This window comes from Mustela putorius, unplaced genomic scaffold, assembly GCF_011764305.1.
Source record: "Mustela putorius furo isolate JIRA1106 unplaced genomic scaffold, ASM1176430v1.1 tig00000281_pilon_pilon_pilon, whole genome shotgun sequence".
NCBI lineage: Eukaryota > Metazoa > Chordata > Mammalia > Carnivora > Mustelidae > Mustela > Mustela putorius.
The window spans coordinates 12,171,433-12,192,512 of record NW_025421343.1 but is presented as its reverse complement, the minus strand read 5'-3'; positions in this window follow the sequence as shown (position 1 = coordinate 12,192,512).

Below are 21,080 nucleotides of genomic sequence, written 5' to 3'. Positions count from 1 at the left end.
ACTCAAAATCTAATCCAGGGACAAAAAAAGTTGAAATAGGCTGTTATTTCTTGATCTACATAAAGTATGAACTTCAGTTTCTTTTTTTTTTTAAGACTTTATTTATTTATTTGACAGAGAGATTTTAATGGCTAGCTCAGTGGTAGGCAGGCAGAGAGAGGGGCGGGGGACAGGCTTCCTGCTGAGCAGAGATCCTGATGTGGGGCTTGATCCCAGGACCCTGAGATCATGACCTGAGAGAAGGCAGAGGCTTAACCACGGAGCACCCAGGTGCCCCTGAACTTTGGTATCTTAGGCTACAATTGATTTGAGAATAGCTGACTGAGCAATAGATGCTTTAACAAATTGTGCTATTATGAAGTTTGAAACTAAAGAAAATTTTAAACATATATTATAATCAGTAATCACAGGCAATTTTAAAACTGATGTTCTGTGCTCTTCTCCAGCTTTATTGAGGTAAAATTGACATATGACATTGTGTAAGATTAAGGTTTGATACACATGTATAATGCAAAATGATTACCATAGGAGCATCAGCTAAACCTCCATCATGTCACATAAATGCCATTTCTTTTTTTGGGTAAGAATATTTAGGATGTACTCCTTAGCAACTTTCAAGTATACAATATTTTTAACTATAATCACCATGCTGCACATTATATCCCCAGAACTTACTTCACTTCTGAGTAGAAATTTGTTCCCTTTGACCAACAAATCCTCATTTCCCCAGTTCCCAGCCCCTTGTAACCACCACTCTCTTTTCTGTTTCTTTGAGTTTGGCTTTTGTAGACACGTCCAAGTGAGGTCATACAGTATTTGCCATTCTCTGTCTGATTTATTTTACACAGCATAATGCCCTTAAGGTCAACCCACGTTATGAACAAAAGGCAGGAATTCCTTCTTTCATATGGCAGAATAACATGCCACTGAAGAGACATGGACCGGTTTCTGCAAGCATTCATCTGTCCTGAGCACTTTGGTTATTTCCAGGTCTATGGTGAATAATGCTGCAACAAAACGGAAGCTTGCTTTCCACACGCGATCAATGTCTACCAAAACTCATGCTGGCCACCCCTCAGGAGCATGCCTAGGGAGCAGACACAGAGTGCAGTGGGGCATTGGCGAGGCTCAGGGAGCACTGGGGATGCTACATACCAGTTAGGGGAGCCGTGGGCAAGGCTTTCTCAGCAGCTTTTGGGCAGATTTCCTAATGGAATATAAAGCACGATCAGTAGGAACCACACTCCCTTAATGCCCTTTAAGACTCTTAAGTATTGCTCTCCTTCCAGTCATGGAGCTCCTGATTAGTACTCTGGAGGCCACTGGAGCAAACGGAATCTCCTTGGCAGTGTCCCACACAGCTGAGAGCCACGTGCTCTGGGTTGCTCCCACAGGAAAAATCATAGGCTGAGAGGTCTCCACTAAGCCAGAAGTCTGGCTGACGTAGGGAGGGATGATGTGGGCAAAGTCAAACTGTACCTCTTACCTTTGTTAATGCATTAAAGTTGTTTTTTTGTTTGTTTGTTTGTTTGTTTGTTTTCTCCAATAGAGTGTTGGAACTTCACTGGAGACCTGAATTTCCACAAAGGCTCTCTCACTCACTGGTGACTGTGCAGGTCCATTTTCTCTAAGTGCTCCTGGACTATGGCTGATAAAGGCTATGGAACTAGTTCATAGGCTACTACAAGGTCCATGGCTGGTACTGAGGTCTGCCTACCTGTTACCTGATGCACAGGTGGCCAAGACTCCTGAGTTCACAATTATCATAATGGACCTTAACTGGGTTCTTTTTGCTTATTCACAACTTGCTGAATTTCCTGACTTGTTTCATGCCCTCTTGCAAACAGCTTGAGTTGTCCTTTGTTCATTACCTCCACATTCACTTCCACTCACTGATTCCTTCTAATTGTCCACTTGAGAAATGTAGAAATAAATGTGTATATATATATGGTAGCCAGAGAGGTGAAAAGGAGAAAGGAGGAGGAAGGGGACAAAGATGGAGAGCCAGGCAAACAGAGAGCACAGGAGAGATTAAAAATTTGGTAGTTAGCAAAAAAGGGGGGGTGGTGAGCAAAGCCTTGTTAAACACAATTGCCATATTTCTGTGCACATCACTGCATTTTGGTGGGAATAACTCTTTTCTTGGTTTGAGAAAACTTGGCTTCACTTTTTTTTTTTTTTCAGCCACTTCCCACAAATTGCTAGCTACGTGATATTAGAAGAGATTCTCCAATAGTGCTCTGCAGAAGTAGTCCCTCAGGGTGTGTGGAATTGAATATGCTGCAGAAAATCCATCTCCTTATTTTACGCATCCATGGGCTATGTGAGGGCACTAAGACCTCTGAGAGTTCTTTCAAGAAAGAAATTCAAAACTCTCTTTAGACTAGCATTTCTCAAACTTCTTTGATCGTGGATGCTTGTGTGTGTGTGTGTGTGTGTGTGTGTAACAAATTTTAACCTGTGTATCATGTTTTTGTAAACTCAATAGTAGATGATCGATCTCCCTAAGCCTGTAGAATGGAGATAAAATAATCTTCCTGTCCACATGCAGTGACAATTTAGTAATACGAGGATTCATTATGAATTATAATACTGATGTAAATAAAATTACTGTTATTGTATTCATGAATTATTTTTTAAAAACATTGTATTTCCTCTTCTTTCTTTGTGGAGGCAAAATAGTGACTTGACAGAGGGTTCAGTCTTTGTCTTAGAGATGAGTAAATATTCCTAAAAAATCACATGCCTTAGCCAAGACCTCCCGGCAGCAGGTAACTAAATTGGAATGATAAACCAGATCTCTTGACCCTTGGAAAAGAATATTTGCTTTTCTGCTCTGCCTCCATATGGCCACACATTAAACCATTTGTGCATAGAACTGCTGGTAAAGGGTCTAGAAGAACTATAAAACTAACTCTACACAATACTAAAGTGGAAGAAAGTAGGAAAGAATCTTTGTTTAAATACCCACACTAATATCAGAAATGAATGTGACGTTTTTGAAAATGCTTTCTATCCCAAGTAGTTGAAAAATGATTTAATGAATGAATTTTTGACGCTGATCTCCGGTATCACTGTTAATACAGAATTCAAATCTGTGTCCTACTCATCCCCTGTTCTCTATTTTTTTTTAATCTTCTTTCCTTCTGTTCTACCCTTCCTTTAATCTTCTTATTTTATTTCCTTTGTTGCTATGGTCACTTCTGTTGAAGCAGGTCCTACATGAAAAGAGGGAGTTTCGCTCAAAGAGAAATAGCACTCGCAGATGATTTTTCTCTAGTCCTGAATGTGTTTGCAAAGTGACCATTTCAAAGTGACACGAGATGCTGAAAGCACAGACAGGAAGATGATGGCACGGGGGAGGCTAAGAAAACGCTGGTGTCTTTTTAACTCAATGTTTTCTCATTGTAAGTCAATGGGTTCTCAAACTCAGAAGTGATTTCTGAGATGGAGCAACTCATTGAAGAAGCTTGAGGTCCCTAGTTCACAGTCAAAAGCAGCACGAGGACCAAAGGGCCAGAACTTAAAATACCCATCCTCCTTCCCTATCTGACATTTTATTTTTCAAACTGGATAGTTATCTGTATGAGTGGAACACATACTAAGAGAAGAGAATGCTTAAACCAAAAATCAAGGCTTAAAAGTGAAAAGCATTTTATTTTCACTATAGTTTGTTATGAAAATATGGTAGTATTTCCAGGTATTTCAGTGTTTTATGAGAAAAGAAGAAAATGTTTAAAATAAGGATTGGTATAGAAAATTTCAGAACACTTTGCTATTCTGTGGGCACCAACGTGGCTTCATTAACAACTTCAGTGTGTCAGTCTGAGATTGAAATATATGCCTGTACCTAATATACCAGAGAGGAATTTTTAAAAAATCATGCCTTAATCTTAATATTTCTTTAGCAGCCATATTGAGTACAAAATGGAGAAGTACTTTCTACAGGGAATTGAAAAACTGCTCCATAACTGAAAATCATTCTCCGAAAAGGTACTTGATTCATGGAATTGACCCTTTCTCCTCTGTCTCTACTTCTCCCCTCTAATGAGACCCCATGGACAGCATCCTACAAGGGCTCATGTAGGTTTCCTGGTGTGGGAAGGCCAACTGGTATGAAATATCAGCACCTACAAATAAACTTTATTTAAACTGCATTTGCATTTCATTTCAGCTTTTAGAAAGTGAAGTTGGGGGTTTAGTCAGTAACTCATTGGCCCAGAAACATGGACCAGCTTGGGCTAATAAGTTTCTAGAGAACAGTAATTATTGCAATGATAATTAATGATAACATTAATAGCCACTGTATTGCCCTAGGGAGCAACTGATACTCTAATGAAAATTATAAGTCAGGACTTCTAATACTATGTTGAACAAGAGTGGTGAGATTGGGTATCCTTGTCATATTCCTGATCTCAATGGGAAGACTGCAAGCTTTTTCCGATTGAGGATGATATTTGCTGTGGGTCTTTTGTAGATAGATTTTATGAAGTTCAGGAATGTTCCCTCTATCCCTATACTTTGAAGTGTTTTAATCAGGAACGGATGCTGGATTTTGTCAAATCCCTTTTCTGCATCAATTGAGAGGACCATGTGGTTCTTCTCTCTTCTCATATTAATTTGTTCTATCACATTGATTGATTTGCGAATGTTGATCCATCCTTGTAGCCCAGAGATGAATCCCACCTGGTCATGGTGGATAATCTTTTTAATGTGCTGTTGGATCCTGTTTGCTAGGATCTTGTTGAGAATCTTAGCATCCATATTCATCAGTGATATTGGTCTGAAATTCTCTTTTTTGGTAGGGTCTTTGCCTGGTTTGGGGATCAGGGTAATGCTGGCTTCATAGAAAGAGTCAGGAAGTTTTCCTTCTGCTTCAATTTTTTGAAACAGCTTCAGGAGAATAGGTGTTATTTCTTCTTTGAAAGTTTGGTAGAATTCCCCAGGGAATCCATCAGGTCCTGGGCTCTTGTTTTTTGGGAGGTTTTTGGTCACTGCTTCAATCTCGTTATTAGATATCGGTCTATTCAAGTTGTCAATTTCTTCCTGGTTCAATTTTGGGAGTTTATCGTTTTCCAAGAATGCATCCATTTCATCTAGGTTGCTAAGCTTATTGGCATATAACTGTTGATAATAACTTCTGATGATTGTTTCTACTTCCTTGGTGTTAGTTGTGATATCTCCCTTTTCATTCATAATTTTATGAATTTGGGCATTCTCTCTTTTCTTTTGGATTAGTGTGGCCAATGGTTTATTGATCCTATTGATTCTTTCAAAAAACCAGCTTCTAGTTTCATTGATATGTTCTACTGTATCTCTGGTTTCTATCTCTCTGATCTCAGCTCTAATCTTGATTACTTCCCTTATTATGTGTGGAGTTGGTTTGATTTGTTGTTGATTCTCCTGTTCTTTAAGGTGTAGATATAGCTGGTGTGTTCTAGATTTTTCAATTTTTTTTGAGGGAGGCTTGGATGGCTATGTATTTCCCCCTTAGGACCGCCTTTGCTATATCCCATAGGTTTTGGACCGAAGTGTCTTCATTCTCATTGGTTTCCATGAATTGTTTCAGTTCTTCTTTGATCTCCTGGTTGATCCAAGCATTCTTAAGCAAGGTGGCCTTTAGCTTCCAGGTGTTTGAGTTCCTTCTGAATTTTTCCTTGTGGTTGAGCTCCAGTTTAAAAGCATTGTGTTCTGAGAATATGCAGGGAATAATCTCAGTCTTTTGGTATCGGTTGAGTCCTGATTTGTGACCCAGTATGTGGTCTATTCTGGAGAAAGTTCCATGTGCACTTGAGAAGAATGAGTATTCTGTTGTTTTAGGGTGGAATGTTCTGTATATATCTATGAGGTCCATCTGGTCCAATGTGTCATTCAATGCTTTTGTTTCTTTATTGATTTTCTGCTTCAATGATCTATTTCTGAGAGGTGTGGTAAGATCTCCTACTATTAATGTATTCATATCAATATGACTCTTTATCTTGATTAACAGTTTTCTTATGTAATTGGCTGCTCCCACATTGGGGGCATAGATATTTATAATTGTTAGATCATCTTGGTGGATAGTCCCTTTAAGAATTATGTATTGTCCTTCTGTATCTCTGATCACAGTCTTTAGTTTAAAATCTAATTTATCTGATATGAGAATCACTACCCTGGCCTTCTTTTGAGGCCCATTGGCATGAAAGATGCTTTTCCATCCCTTCACTTTCAGTCTAGGTGTATCTTTAGATTCAAAATGGGTCTCTTGTAGACAACATATGGATGGGTCCTCTCATTATAAGCCCTAGAAACAGCAATCAGACAACAAAGAGAAATAAAAGGTATCCAAATTGGCAATGAAGAAGTCAAACTCTCTCTCTTCGCAGATGACATGATTCTTTATATGGAAAACCCAAAAGACTCCACCCCCAAACTACTAGAACTCATACAGCCAATTCAGCAACGTGGCAGGATACAAAGTGAATGTAAAGAAATCAGTGGCTTTCTTATACACTAACAATGAAAATACAGAAAGGGAAATTAGAGAATCGATTCCATTTACTATAGCACCAAGAACCATAAGATACCTGGGAATAAACCTAATCAAAGAGGTAAAGGAACTGTACTCGAGGAACTAAAGAACACTCATGAAAGAAATTGAAGAAGACACAAAAAGATGGAAGACCATTCCATGCTCTTGGATCAGAAGAATAAACATGTTTAAAATGTCTATACTGCCTAGAGCAATCTATACTTTTAATGCCATTCCGATCAAAATTCCACCGGTATTTTTCAAAGAGCTGGAGTAAATAATCCAAAAATTTGTATGGAATCATAAGAGACCCCGAATCGCTAAGGAAATGTTGAAAAACAAAAATAAAGCTGGGGGCATCACGTTACCTGATTTCAAGGTTTACAACAAAGCTGTGATCACCAAGACAGCATGGTACTGGCTAAAATACAGACACATAGATCAGTGAGACAGAGTAAAAAGCACAGATATGGACCCTCAACTCTATGGGCAAATAATCTTCGACAAAACAGGAAAAAATATACAGTGGAAAAAAGACAGTCTCTTCAATAAATGGTGCTGGGAAAACTGGACAGCTATATGTAGAAGAATGAAATTCAACCATTCTCTTACACCGTACACAAAGATAAACTCAAAATGGATAAAAAACCTCAACGTGAGACAGGAATCCATCAGAATCCTAGAGGAGAACATAGGCAGTAATCTCTTTGATATCAGCCACAGCAACTTCTTTCAAGATATGTCTCCAAAGGCAAAGGATACAAAAGTGAACATAAACTTTTGGGACTTCATCAAAATCAAAAGCTTCTGCACAGCAAAGGAAACAGTCAAGAAAACAAAGAAGCAACCCACGGAATGAGAGAAGATATTTGCAAATGACAGTACAGACAAAAGGTTGATGTCCAGGATCTATAAAGAACTCCTCAAACTCAAACTGTTGTAGAAGATATCAACAGACACTTCTCCAGTGAAAACATACAAATGGCTAACAGACACATGAAAACATGTTCATCATCTTTAGCAATCAGGGAGATTCAAATTGAAACCACATTGAGATATCACCTTACACCAGTTAGAATGGCCAAAATTAGCAAGACAGGAAACAACATGTGTTGGAGTGGATGTGGAGAAAGGGGAACCCTCTTACATTGTTGGTGGGAATGCAAGTTGGTGCAGTCACTTTGGAGAACAGTGTGGAGATGCCTCAAGAAATTAAAAATAGAGCTTCCCTATGACCCTGCAATTGCACTTCTGGGTATTTACCCTAAAGATACATTTGTAACCCAATGATCATAGCAGCAATGGCCACAGTCGCCAAACTGTGGGAAGAACCAAGATGCCCTCCAATGGACAAATGGATAAGGAAGATGTGGTCCATATACACTATGGAGTATTATGCCTCCATCAGAATGGATGAACACCCAATTTTTGTAGCAACATGGACGGGACTGGAAGAGATTATGCTGAGTGAAATAAGTCAAGCAGAGAGAGTCAATTATCATATGGTTTCACTTATTTGTGGAGCATAACAAATAGCATGGAGGACAAGGGGAGTTAGAGAGGAGAAGGGAGTTGGGGGAAATCAGAAGGGGAGGTGAACCATGAGAGACTATGGACTCTGTAAAACAATCTGAGGGGTTTGAAGTAGTGGGGGGGTGGGAAGTTAGGGGAACCAGGTGGTGGGTATTAGAGAGGGCACGCATTGCAGGAAGCACTGGGTGTGGTGCAAAAACAATGAATACTGTTATGCTGAAAATAAATATATTTAAAAAAAAAAAAGAAAATTAAAGCCAGTCTGAGTTCCTAAGATATTTGGTTGGTATTTGGTTTCAGAAAAGAGGAAGAGTCTGGGATATTTCTGTGTACCAAAGCCAAGTAATACAGAGAAGGGTTAATCCTAGGAAGAATAATCTGAGTAGATGAAATAACTCATTTATTTGTTACCGACATGTCCTAATGGTAAGACTCTGAGTTCACAATTATACTAATGGACCTTGTCTTCCTACTTAATTTTCTTTTGCTTACTGACAACTTGCTTAATTTCCAGATTTGGTTCATGCCCTCTTGCAAATGCCTTAAATCATCTCTTCATCATTATGTTTTCCACCCCTACACTCATTCTATTGATTCCTTCTGTTTGCCCATTTGAGAAACACAAGAAGAATTTCTCTCTGCTATCCTATTCAGTGTTGGACCAAAACACAGGCCATTGGCATTCTAGAAGGAACCACAAAGTCCTGTGCTAAATATTGTTACCTGAGCATAGTATCAGATTCATTTCTTAAAACAGTTCAGATTATAGTTCAAACACTTCCAAGGGAAGGGTTGAAGTTAAGCATTGTTTCAAGAGCTTTCACTATCTAAATATAACTTGCTATTCTGAAGATTTTTTTGTGAAAGCCTTCTTAGTGGGAAAGTTTTCTCTGAAAGCTTTTCACAGATAAGCATATTTTTAAGATCAAGGATTAAAAATAATTCTATGTCCAAAGTGTTTCATCACAGCAAAACTGTCAAAAACACCCATTTATTTATTGGGACTTCTTGTTAACAGTGAACATGGTTAGAGGAGAAGCTGATAACTGATTTATATCTCTGGTTCCAAGGGGAAGGATACCTTCTGTAGGGTTTCTCACAACAAAATCCATACAGTGCAGAGGACTAGGCTCTACCACAGACCTTCTGGACCTGAATATAAAGGAGTAATGGCCAATCAACTACATTTTGATTAATCATTCCAGGATATTTCAGTGCCATATAAAAGTTCTGGACTATTGGTAGATGCATGGTCCTGAGGGCGGGTGGGGGGGGTGTTTTCCTGATTTCATTTCAGTGTTTATATACATTGATTAATTTGAAGAGCAATTTTAACATTTGTTTAATATGTTAAACAATATGAATATTGATCTGTTTCAAATTATTGTCACTGTCTGATAGAAGTCAGCTTAGTAACCTGGGCATGAACAAGAACATTTCTCTCTCTTTCTGCCCCAGGCCTCAGATCACTGGGCATCTCCAGCAAATAGAAAGCAGAAAACTGCCTCTCTCTCTCTCTGGCAATATCTGCTTTCTGAGACAGCTAAAGTTTTACCTCCTGGTCAGTACCCTTTTCCCTCTTCATACCTGTTTTTCTATATCCATCTAGTTCCCCTAGGACAGTCACTATAGAACTTAGATGGGAGCTGAGTGAAATGGCTACAGGAGGTTTAGGCTACCACCAAGTGACCACAGGCAGAACTCATGAACCATGGGATGCAGGAGCAGCGGTGCCTGTGCACTGTAACTTTTATCATACTTGATTCCAATATTAGAGCTTTTCATGCAGGCATCCAGTTAGGAAGTGCCCCATCAATCCACTTAGGCAACAGAATAAGCTTTCCAAAAATGAGGTTAGTCAGTGCTGACTAGTATGCAGTGAAACGGCCCTTCTAGTCCATTTGTATATACAGTTATAAAATGGTACAGTTCCAATCACTGTTCTCTTAAAAGCCTGGGGACAAATGTATATTGGAATTCAATTTTTTTTAAGATGCTACAAAGTCAAGACAATTTTCAGCACCCATAATGAACATTTTATTATTTCTGCGGCAAATCTGCAGATATTTTATAAACTAGAACAAATAAACTATATAATTAGCCTCTGAGAAAGTGATACAAAAGAAGCTTCTCACATCGAGAAGTTGTCCTGGCACTCACAGCTAGACCATGCTATCCTTCCAGTACTCTGCATCAGCGATCTCCCAGAAATCCAACCTTAGACGATATTACTTTGATTTTATGATATAGTGGGATAAAATATGGCCACTTCGTAATTTTGTCTCAATATAAACAAGCAAAAAACATGCCTAATGTTCACTCTCTGGGCTAAAATGAGTGACTGCTACTTCTTCACCAATTGTGTACTGGCAAAGCTTTATTTCACTGTAGGCTTATTTCTCTAGAAAAGATTTACTGAGATGCCCAATCAAAGATTTGCCCTTGCCTCTAACAGCAACCTTCCTAGAGCTAACCCCACTTCCTTAGACTCTCCAATATCACCCGGGCAAAGGTGAAGACCTGTGACTGGTTCTTTCTAAAACTCCTTTACTGGCAACTGGGTGGCTTAGCCAGTTAAGCTTCTGACTCTTGATTTTGGCTCAGGTCATGATCTCAGGGTAAAGAGATCAAATCCCGCATCAGGCTCTGTGCTGGGCATGGAGTCTGCTTAAGATTTTCTCTCTCTCCCCCTCTCCCTTAGCTCCCACCCTGCTCTAATAAATAAATATATAAATAAATAATAAATAAATAACTGCCATACTGATCCTCCTGGTTTCCTCATGGTACACATTCCTACAAATGAGGTCCAGTAAATCAGGTGACATTTTACATTTTAGAATTCCAGATACATTCTGTGCACTTTATATATTTTTGGAAACCATTTGGCAATATATATCTGAGCTTAAAATGTATACATGCTAATCCAGTAATATCTTAAGGGAAAATATTAAATTTAGATGATCGCTTCTCGCATTACTTAAGAAAGTAGAAATTCAGATATAAAAGTATATATCCATGACATGGGTCTTGGCAATGATTTTTTTTGCGTATGACATCTAAAGTTCAAACAGCAAAATAAAAAATAAGTTGGACTACATGGGACTACAAAGCTTCTACAGAGCAAAAGAAACCACCAACAAAATGAAAAGGCAACCTAAGGAGTGGGAGAAGATATTTGCGGATCATATATCTGACAAGGTATTACTATTTAAAATACATAAAGAACTCATACAACTCAACAAGATAGAAACAAATAATCCAGTCATTATGGTGGATCTTTAAACTTATACTGTTGTATGCCATGTATTTATGTATATAATATTGAATGTCAATTATTTACCAATAATACTGGAAGATAAAAAAAATTAAGTAAGTATCCATAAATATAATAATGCATTCATTAAACAGACTATTATGTAGTCATATAAAATGATATTTAAAAGGGTTTTAATGAAATACTTATAATATCATGCTGAGTCAAAGCAAAAGATAAATTGCATACACAGCACCATCTCTTGGAAAATTTCCAAATGAACAAAAACACTGGTCAATTTTAATTGATCTGTATATTTTCTTTACTCCAATATTTTCTTCTCAACTTTTATATTTAAATTCTGAAATCACTATGAGTATGGGATTAGTCTTTTGGAGATACAAACATTATGTATATTTGGTAGCCATTATTTTGATGAAATCTCTGTGGAGGCCACATAAGGGATAGAATTTAATTATTCCTAAGAATCTTGCAGGATAAGAAATCAGGTGAAGAATCTACAAATGAGACAATTAGATATAAAACAACCGTTTAATGTTGGAGCAACAGATACAGTAAACTGACAATCAAATGTGAAGTAAGCAAGAGGGGGAAGTTTGAAGAAAATGTGTGTGTGTGTATATATATATTTTTTTTTAAAATTTATATTTATATATTTAAGTTAAGGTGCAGAGCTTGCTTACCGTGGAGAAAGGTGATGTGGGTCATAAATATAGAATTAAATTTGATCTTGCTTACATTATTCTAATTTGCTGAATAAATCAATTCAACAGATGGTATAATTTCCATTCTTTCTCTTTTCTTTACTTGTGACTTTGACATGAGGGAAATAATTTTTTAAAAGAGAAGCTGTGTTTACAAGGGTTAAATAATTCAACTTGTCAACAGCGCTTCCTCCAAAATATATCTGAAGTAGAGAAATCCTCAGGCGATTTACACTTTCAGGAGAGCATCTTTCTTTGGCATTTTATTCTCTGTAGTAATTCCATTAAAAGAGCACAATTTATTGCACATCTGTCTTTGCAGATTTTATCAATGCTGAAACCTTTTAAACTGAGAATGGGATTAAATAAACCCCATTTACCAATGTGGTAAAATATAATAGACATCCAGCCCATTAAATGGCCAGCTAAATCAATATATCCACTTGGCAGCAATTTCCAGAAGATAAGGTGAAAACCTCCTGTTCTGTTTGATAGATGAGTAAACTTAAAGGGAAGAATTTACAGTAGATTCGGCGTATACCTTGAAGGAATGTTCATTATTCTCAAATTACCTTCTCATGTCAGCAGATTTGTGGTTAGTAAACAGAGAGGCAGTTTGTCCTCCTCCTCCTGCGTGGGTCTAGAGGCCACAGCGGGCGAGTAACTTCCGTGGAAGGCAGGCCAGTGTTTGAACCTGTTTGACAAAGATGAGATTCCAAGTGTGATTAAAAGATATGTTATACATTTTAATTGGGTAATACGTATCGCTCAAAATCAGCCCAAGGAATATGGCTTTCTATATGAAAGCGAAGAAGGGAGTGTGTAAGAACACAGTGAGCTAAAGAACACAGTAATAACCGTGACTCATAATGGGCTTTTGAGTCCATAGCTAAGTGTTTCGTGTACTTATTAATTTAATAGGAATCAGTCAAAGGAGGGAAACTAACTTGTGTTTCCAATGTGCTAGAAACTGTTCTTGACATATTCACATGCATTAGTATTTGTTTAATCTTCAAAACACCTTTGAGGTCTTTATTATCATGTATATGGAAACAGCATCAACTTCCCCCAAATCACAATAAAACATATTGAGACCAGTAATTTAATTTAGGCTTTTGGCTTCCTAGACCCACTGTTCTATATAACAAAATACCATAAATAGAAGTGTAAAGTGTATGTAAAGTGTGTGTGTGCGTGTGTGTGTGTGTATATATATATTTTTTGATGTGACACTTTATATATAATACTTTACATCTCTCTATGTATATATGAATACATATAGTCCTAAACTAAAACTGAGTATTATAAATGGAATTAACTTGAACTTAACATTGCAGGGTGACACCAAAAGATATCTTTTCCCGACTGCATTGCTTTTCTATGAGCTTTCCCTGATCAACCCTTTCCTCCTCCTAGCAATCAAGAGCATGGGAGGAGGGAAAAATGAACAGGAGTTTTTTGCTGCCTTGTCTAGGACTCCAACACAGAAACCAGATTTTAAGTCAGAAAGAATTCCAAGGGCGCGGTCTGAAGTTCTCTGTCAATGCTGCGTGGATTTGGAGCACACGCTCAAGTCAGAGGAGGAGGGGTTGATAAGAGGCGGGCAGGGAGTATTGGAGTGAAAAGTTGTTCTGAGAAAGATCCTTGTGAAAAACAACCCCCAAATCTCAGCACATTAAGCTCTTTGCAAATATTTATTTTGGTGGTTTGCTTTGTAAACATAAACCCACAGCCGGTGGTTGTGGATCCAGTCTAGATGAGAAGCATGGCTCTGGCTAAATGACAGTTCAGAAGATGAAAGAGTCCCCCTTTTTCGGTGCTCTGGGCACACAGTGCTATCACATCCGCTGTCCCCACATGAGCCAGGTATTAAGAAAGGAAGAATTGATTTTCAGGGTCAAGAAACTTTTGAGTTAATCTTCCCTGTATACAAATGTATTAAGCATGGTCAGTTTGGAGTTAGTCATTCACTCCTGTGTCCCTGAAGTCATGGATTGAGCTCTGATGCGGGTGAACATTTATGGCCTTTTGTAGGCTGTGACTTAACGACTGACCCCAAGTTACATGGGTCTAAATGGGACTATCAGCATTCTAATATGGCTGGTGCCTTTTTAAGGAAAACCAGCCCGTTAAATTATGATTTCTTATTTTCAAGACGGCAAGGGAGGATGTTCTCACTGTTTCCTATTCACAGGGCATTGTAGACGCTCAGCACTTAACTAAAACATCTTCTGTGCTTCGTGCCACATGAAGCTTCTGGGGTGTCCTTTGTAGCAATGTCAGTTTTCAGGGATTACCTTGTTGTGTACAGGGAAAGGGAGGAATTCTGCCTGCTGACTTAGATGTCCTAAAATCTTACACTTGGGGTTGGAGCCTCCTTGCTTTCCTCTGTCGGGTTACAAGGTCAATTTTCACCTTGTGTATCACTGTCCCATAAAACATCTGACAGTTTCTCCTTGGATGAGGGTTGCTCCCTTTGCACAGGCAGCCGGGGGAGGTCAGTGTGAGACAGAACTCATTTTGTCTCACTGCTATGTGTGGACGGTTTGCCTCTGGCTTAGTTTACACATGTTTAACTACAGTATACCTTAAAACATTATTCACAACTTCAAGTGTGAAGGGAGGACCTCAGAGAAGTAAATTAGCAATCCCTCCTCCTCATTGTCATACTTTTTACTTTGACATATGCCACAAATATATATGTTGCTATTGTTTATTCCAATTTTTTTAGCCACTGAAAATAAAAAGAACTGAATTTCACATTTATCTTGACTTATACAATTTTGTTGGAGGAGGGATTGAGATGACGTGAGTTTCGGTTGATCCTCGAGTCGGATCCTGGCTCTTCAACCTCTCCTCTGTTCTTGAGAAAATGTATATTCTGCTGGGACCAATTTAAGGATTTAGCCTTTTTTCTTTTTTCAAAGATTTTATTTATTCATTTGAGAGAGAGAGAAGTAAGAGGGAGAGAGAGAGAGAACACAAGTAGGGTGAAGTGCAGAGGGAGAAGCAGACTCCCCATTGAGAAGGGACACTGATGTGGGACCCGATCCCAGGACTCTGGGATCATGACCAGAGCTGAAGGCAGACACTTAACCAACTGAGCCATCCTGGCTCCCTGCTGAGCAGAGGGCCCCACTCCCACCCAAGCTCGATCCCCAGGACCCTGGGATCATGACCCGAGCCGAAGGCAGAGGCTTTAACCCACTGAGCCACCCAGGTGCCCCCTAAGGACTTAGTCTTATGAGAGCAGTGTGTTGTTGAAACCAACTGGATGGTGTATATGACTGAACCCCAGTAAGGTCTCTATATAAACTTTCAGGATTCTGGTGGGCAGGTTTATCTTGTGGCTGCGTAAGACAAGTCTCATCTGTAAGTTCCCTTGCTTATTTAACCCGCCACCATCCCAATGTGGACTGGCTTAGCTTTTTCTTCAGTCTCTCCTTGCCCTCTGTGTAAGGGGGCCAGTTTCAGATTTCACCTGGGACGCGCCCAAGCTTATAAACCACTTCATTTATGTGTGTGTGACTGCATATGTGTGTGTAGGTGTGTTTAGTTCCAAGTTTCTGTCAGATGTTATCCCTTTTATTTAACAATTCCTTTAATATTATAGTGTGCATGAACTGTCAGAATTCCATCAGTTTTATTTGTCTGAAAAAATATTCACTGGATACAGAATTCTAGGTTAACAGATTTTCTTCTTTTGGTATTTTAAAAGTATAACACTATTGTCTTTGGCTTGCATAAATTTCCATGATAATGTTGATAGTCTTTGTCCTTTTATATGTAATGTATCTTTCATTTGCTCTCTGTCTTCAAGATTTTCTCTATCATTTTCAATAATTTGAATCTGATATATCTTGATGATATCTTTGCTGTTCATTTACTTATTTTATATTTATATACTTACTTAGTTTGCACTTATCCTGTTTGGCGTTTCCTCAATTTCTTGAGTTTTGATTTGTTTTCTTGTGTTAAACTAGAAAATTCTCAGCCATCATCTTTTGAAATATTTATTTTGCTGTTCTCTCTCACTCTCTCCTTCTCCACATGTCTGCTGAAATTCCCTGTTTGTTTATGTATGATGTCTGCCTTTTCTAATACAACCTTTAACATATTAAGAATTATCTTGAATTCCCTGTCCAGATGTTCTAACATGTAGTCTGTATCCCAGTCTTATTTTGGGAATTAATTTTTCTCCTTCAATGTATTTTTAAAATTTTTTAAAAAGATGTATTTAATTATTTTAGAGAGGGTGCAGGGCTCAGGGAGAGAAAGAGAGAGCCCCCCTTTTTTTTAGATTTTTTTTTTTTTTTTAGAGCAAGAGAATGAGAGTGAGTGCATAAGCAGGAGCAGCAGAAGGGGAAAGACAAAGAATGCCAAGCCGACTCCACACTCAGCACAGAGTCCGTTGGGGGGCTCCATGCCTAGCTTAGTCCCAGGACCCTGAGCTCATGACCTAGGCTGAAACCAAGAATCCGACACTTAAATGACTGTACCACCCAGGTGCCCCTATTTCTCAATATTCTGTTCTATTTTCTTTTCTTATGCTTCATGTATGTTTTGATTGAAAGCCAGAAATCTTGTGTAAGGCAGTGGAGACCGAGACAAAATTCATGCCAGAAAATGAGCACACTTCTTTTTGGCTAGGCTTTTATTGTGGGATATGGTGTAGTCAAATGAATGGGTATTTCCGGAGTTTGGGTTTTGTTGTCCCTCTTGTTACTTTAAGCATATCATAGACTTCAAAGTCCTCTGGCATCACATTCTGTTTAGTGTGGGACCCACCAATGGGTTGAGAGTTTTCTTTGGTGTGCGTGCCACCCTCAACTTCATGATTTCTCTTTGCACCTGGAGCTCAGAGAGGCTCTCTCCATGTTCCCCTACCATCCGCAGAAGGAGATGGCTATTGTTACACGTTGCTCTACTCTTACTAGGCAGGTATGGGGAGAGGACGGTATTCTTTTACTGTTCTTTTCAATTCTCAGCCTTAACTGCGTGCTGTTTTCCTGAATCCTTGCAGTGGGACCTTCTCAGTGGTCCTGTCCCCCCTGAACGAGCAAGGATCTGTAATTGTCTGGTCCCAGGAGTTACCTGCCTTTTGCCCAAGACGGTTCTTCACAAATTGCTGTCAGAGTGAAAGGTTTTGCTGTCCTTCCTTTAACATCTTGAGGCTTCTGTTCTACAAGGAAGACAGGAAAGCAGGATCCAGACAGAGTTTGTATAATTTCCCACAATATTTTGTTTTCTAGTTCCAGAGAATTCAGAGATACCATGCAAAGCAACCAGATAGGAACACAGGCAAAGAAAACAAACTGGTCTGGTTAGGTAAACAGAGGAACTGAGGACAAGATTCTCAGGAACAAGACAGAGTTCAAATTATAAACAAAACATACACGGTTAGAGTTACATAATCAGAAGAATGACTTCATAGTAAATGCCAGGATGACTCTAGGTGTGGGAATGGGGAAACAGAGGTAAAACTTACATAGCAACAGAGGAGATGTGTACTTCCAGATGTTTCTGAGTAAATTTAAATGGATATTTAAATGCAAGATCATCAGAATATACTGTCTTAGTAGTCAAAATTTGATTATTAGTAGAGTCACCTTCAAAGTGCTGAAAAAAATTTTTTAAAATCTATTTTTATACTGCAGCGCTCTAATTATACTTACTGGCTCTTTATCTTAAGTTTTTAAATGTAGATCCAGCTTCAGCTAATGGCAGCAACCCACCCTTGACTGCTCACCTTCATAGGGATTGAAATTTTTAATGGCAGAAAAAGAAAGAAAACAAGAAAAAAAAAAAAGGAAAGAAAAAAAAATTAAAGAGAATATTTAGCACATAAAGTTATCCCAGACACAGAAAAGATAAATTCATGAAATAAGAAAAGTCAGGGAAGACAGAGAACCACAAAGTCATGTGATTAATGGTGGAGATAAATCAGCATGTTTTCAAGTGAATCCTATCTGACAATATCTGTATGTCAGAGACTGTGAAGGATTCAAGCAAACTAAAATGCAGTCCTGCTCTTGGGACAGGTACCTACAAATTTTGAGGAAGACCAATCTTACAAACATGAAGCTATCAAAAAAAAAGCTGTAGGACACCTGGATCACTGAGTTGGGTAAGTATCCCACTCTTGGTTTTGGCTCAGGTCATGATCTCAGGGTTGTGAAACTGAGCCCCAAGTCAGGCTCAGCACAGAATCTGCTGGTCCTCTTCCCTATGCTTCTTCCCCCACTTCTCCATCTCTTAAACACAAACAAACAAAAAATGTTGGAATCTCAGTGTAACCCGTGACATCATGTGAGATCTGAAGTTATTTTCTCCAGCTTCCTCTTCCTGAACTTGCTTTCTGTGTTCACCTTGATGGACCAAGTCTCAGTGCTTGAAACGCACTGCTCACTGAACTTCAATGATCTGCACTGTTTTGTTTTTCTACCTCTGAAATATTTTTCTGCTTCCCATTGTCAACCCTCACTTTCGTCTGCTCCTTTCTGTTTATCCCATTTTCTCATTCTCCCCAGCTACACGTCTAACGAAAGATTGGGTCTTCTGTTCTTTTTCTTTTATTTCCCTCTCTCTCATCACAAAACTCCAGATATTCTTTTCCATTCAATTTTCAGAATAAAACTGATATTGAACTGATACACTGGTTCTGAGTCTTATGTATCTGTTTGGATACTCTTCTGTCATAGCCTCATTAAACAAATTTGTGTTTATTAAACACCATAGGGTGCAAAAATGATTCAATAAAACAGCAATAATAATAATAAATGATCATTCACCCATGCCTTCATTTATTCCACAGATATTTATTGTAAGAGTAGGGACCTTATCTTTTTCAGTTACATCATATTTCCAACAGTTAAATAGTTCCTGGTCCAAACTAGGCATTCATTGAACATTACTAAATTACTTAATGAAAGTAAGGAAGCATACATGAGAAAAGAGAGCTGTGTTAACTCAGGAGGGAAGGGGAGATGACAGCCATCATTAAATAAATGAAATAATTTGGGATTATTGTAGAGAGTTGATATTCACTGATAGTTAATTAGGTGAAAAATTTTACTCTGCAATGCAAGTGATATATTTTAGATTTTTTTTAATGGGTGAAGGCACGGATTGAATAACTGGTATAAATTCCTAAAGAACTAGAAAACTTTTATTCCATAAACATTTTAAGAAAGAAAACTATAGAAATTATTGCCTATATAGGATTTTAATAGTCTTACCTGAAGGCAGATTGTGTGAAATCCTCCTGGTACCTCACAGTGAGGCTAATGTTCTCATTAAACACATGTGGCTATTTGCATCTAAAGCTTTCCTTTATCTTCTTTGTCATCTCTATAAATTGCTGAAACCTGGAATAAAATAGATGGTTCCCCAATGTAATACCAGGATATGCAATGCTGAATTTCATAAATAATCATTTTTTCCTGCATCTTGGCACAGAAATTTCCTGAAATATAAAAACACTATTCCCACATTTGATGTAAATAGAATACTCATACATTTTAAGTATTCTCAATATGCCACTCATTTAATACTCTAAACAAATCGCGTTCCTCTCAAAATTACACATTAACTCCAGGGAAAGGAGAAAAGGAGAAATTGTCTCCTCTGCAGTTATGTACAGCATTTAAATATCACACGGTACTCTTCGAGGTTCACAGTTAAACATCTCTCTTAATGTAGTACCTTGGAGATGTGTGCATATGACAGGGATAAAGACTTCTTTTCTACACGTGGTAACACTCAATAGGAAATAGTGTATAATAAAAAGTATATAAATAATCCAGTTTCCTACACCATTTAGCACAGCCAAAGTCTATGTATGAGTCACGATTAGGAAAATCTGAATAGGGGTCTTCGTAGCTGGATTTGGTCAGCAGAGTATATGCTTTGAGCAGTCAAAGTGAAAAATACCAAAAGTTCAGTGACATAATTGTAGGATGGAGCATTCATTTAAAAACAAGGCATGTATTGATACTTTGATACCATTTGAACTATTTCTTTTGCTTCAAAAACATAATTTTACTTAATATAGACATCCTAACAACATTTTGGCTAGAGGCAAAAAAAAAAAAAAAAAGCAGAAAGATGTCTTCCATTAGCATTTTTATTTATCTTTGCTGCTGTTATCCAGTGTGGTTAGATTAACAGAAGTTTAAAATTAGAAAGGTTTCTGGTAATAGAACTAAGAGAATTCATGTTTTTTAAATTAAAAAAAAACACAAGAAAAATTTGATTGCTATTGCTGTTTTAGCAAATCATCCCCAAATTAAGGGGTTTAAAACAACAATTATTTATAATCATTCATGATTTCTGTGGATTAGGTATTTGGGAGCATCTTAGCTGTGGAGTTTGGACTTGGCTTAGTCCTGGAGTTACCTTGAAAGCTTCTATACTCCTATATCTAGTACCTGGGCTGAGAGCTGGATGTTGAAAGAACTGGAACTCATTGGCATCTCTGTCCCTCTATGTAATTTCACCATGTTGTTTCTCCACCAAGGCCATCACAGTGCTCCTAGATTACTCGCATAGTGATCCGAGGTTCCAAAGGCACATTTGCTGAGATAGAAAGCTAGATGAAAGCTATATTGTAGGTTTCGGGTTTTATCTTAAGAAAACCATGCAGCTGGGGCACCTGGGTTAAAGCCTCTGGCTTTGGCTCAGGTCATGATCCCAGGGTCCTAGGATCGAGGCCCACATTGGGCTCTCTGCTCAGCGGGGAGCCTGCTTCCTCCTCTCTTTCTTTCTCTCTCTCTCTCTCTCTGCCCACCTCTCTGCCTGTGATCTCTGTCTGTCAAACAAATGAATAAAAAGATCTTTTAAAAAAAGGAAACTACACAGCTATCTTTTGAAAATAAAATCTTCTATAAGAAGTTCATTCAAGTAGAAAAATACAAATTATGTATAACTTTTTGAATACAGATCTATATTTAACATAATATATCAGGAAATTCCCAATACATGGAATATGTAAATGAAAATGATACAACCGTAAGTCACTCTATAAGAAAAGATTGTCAATTCTTTTTTTAACATCAAC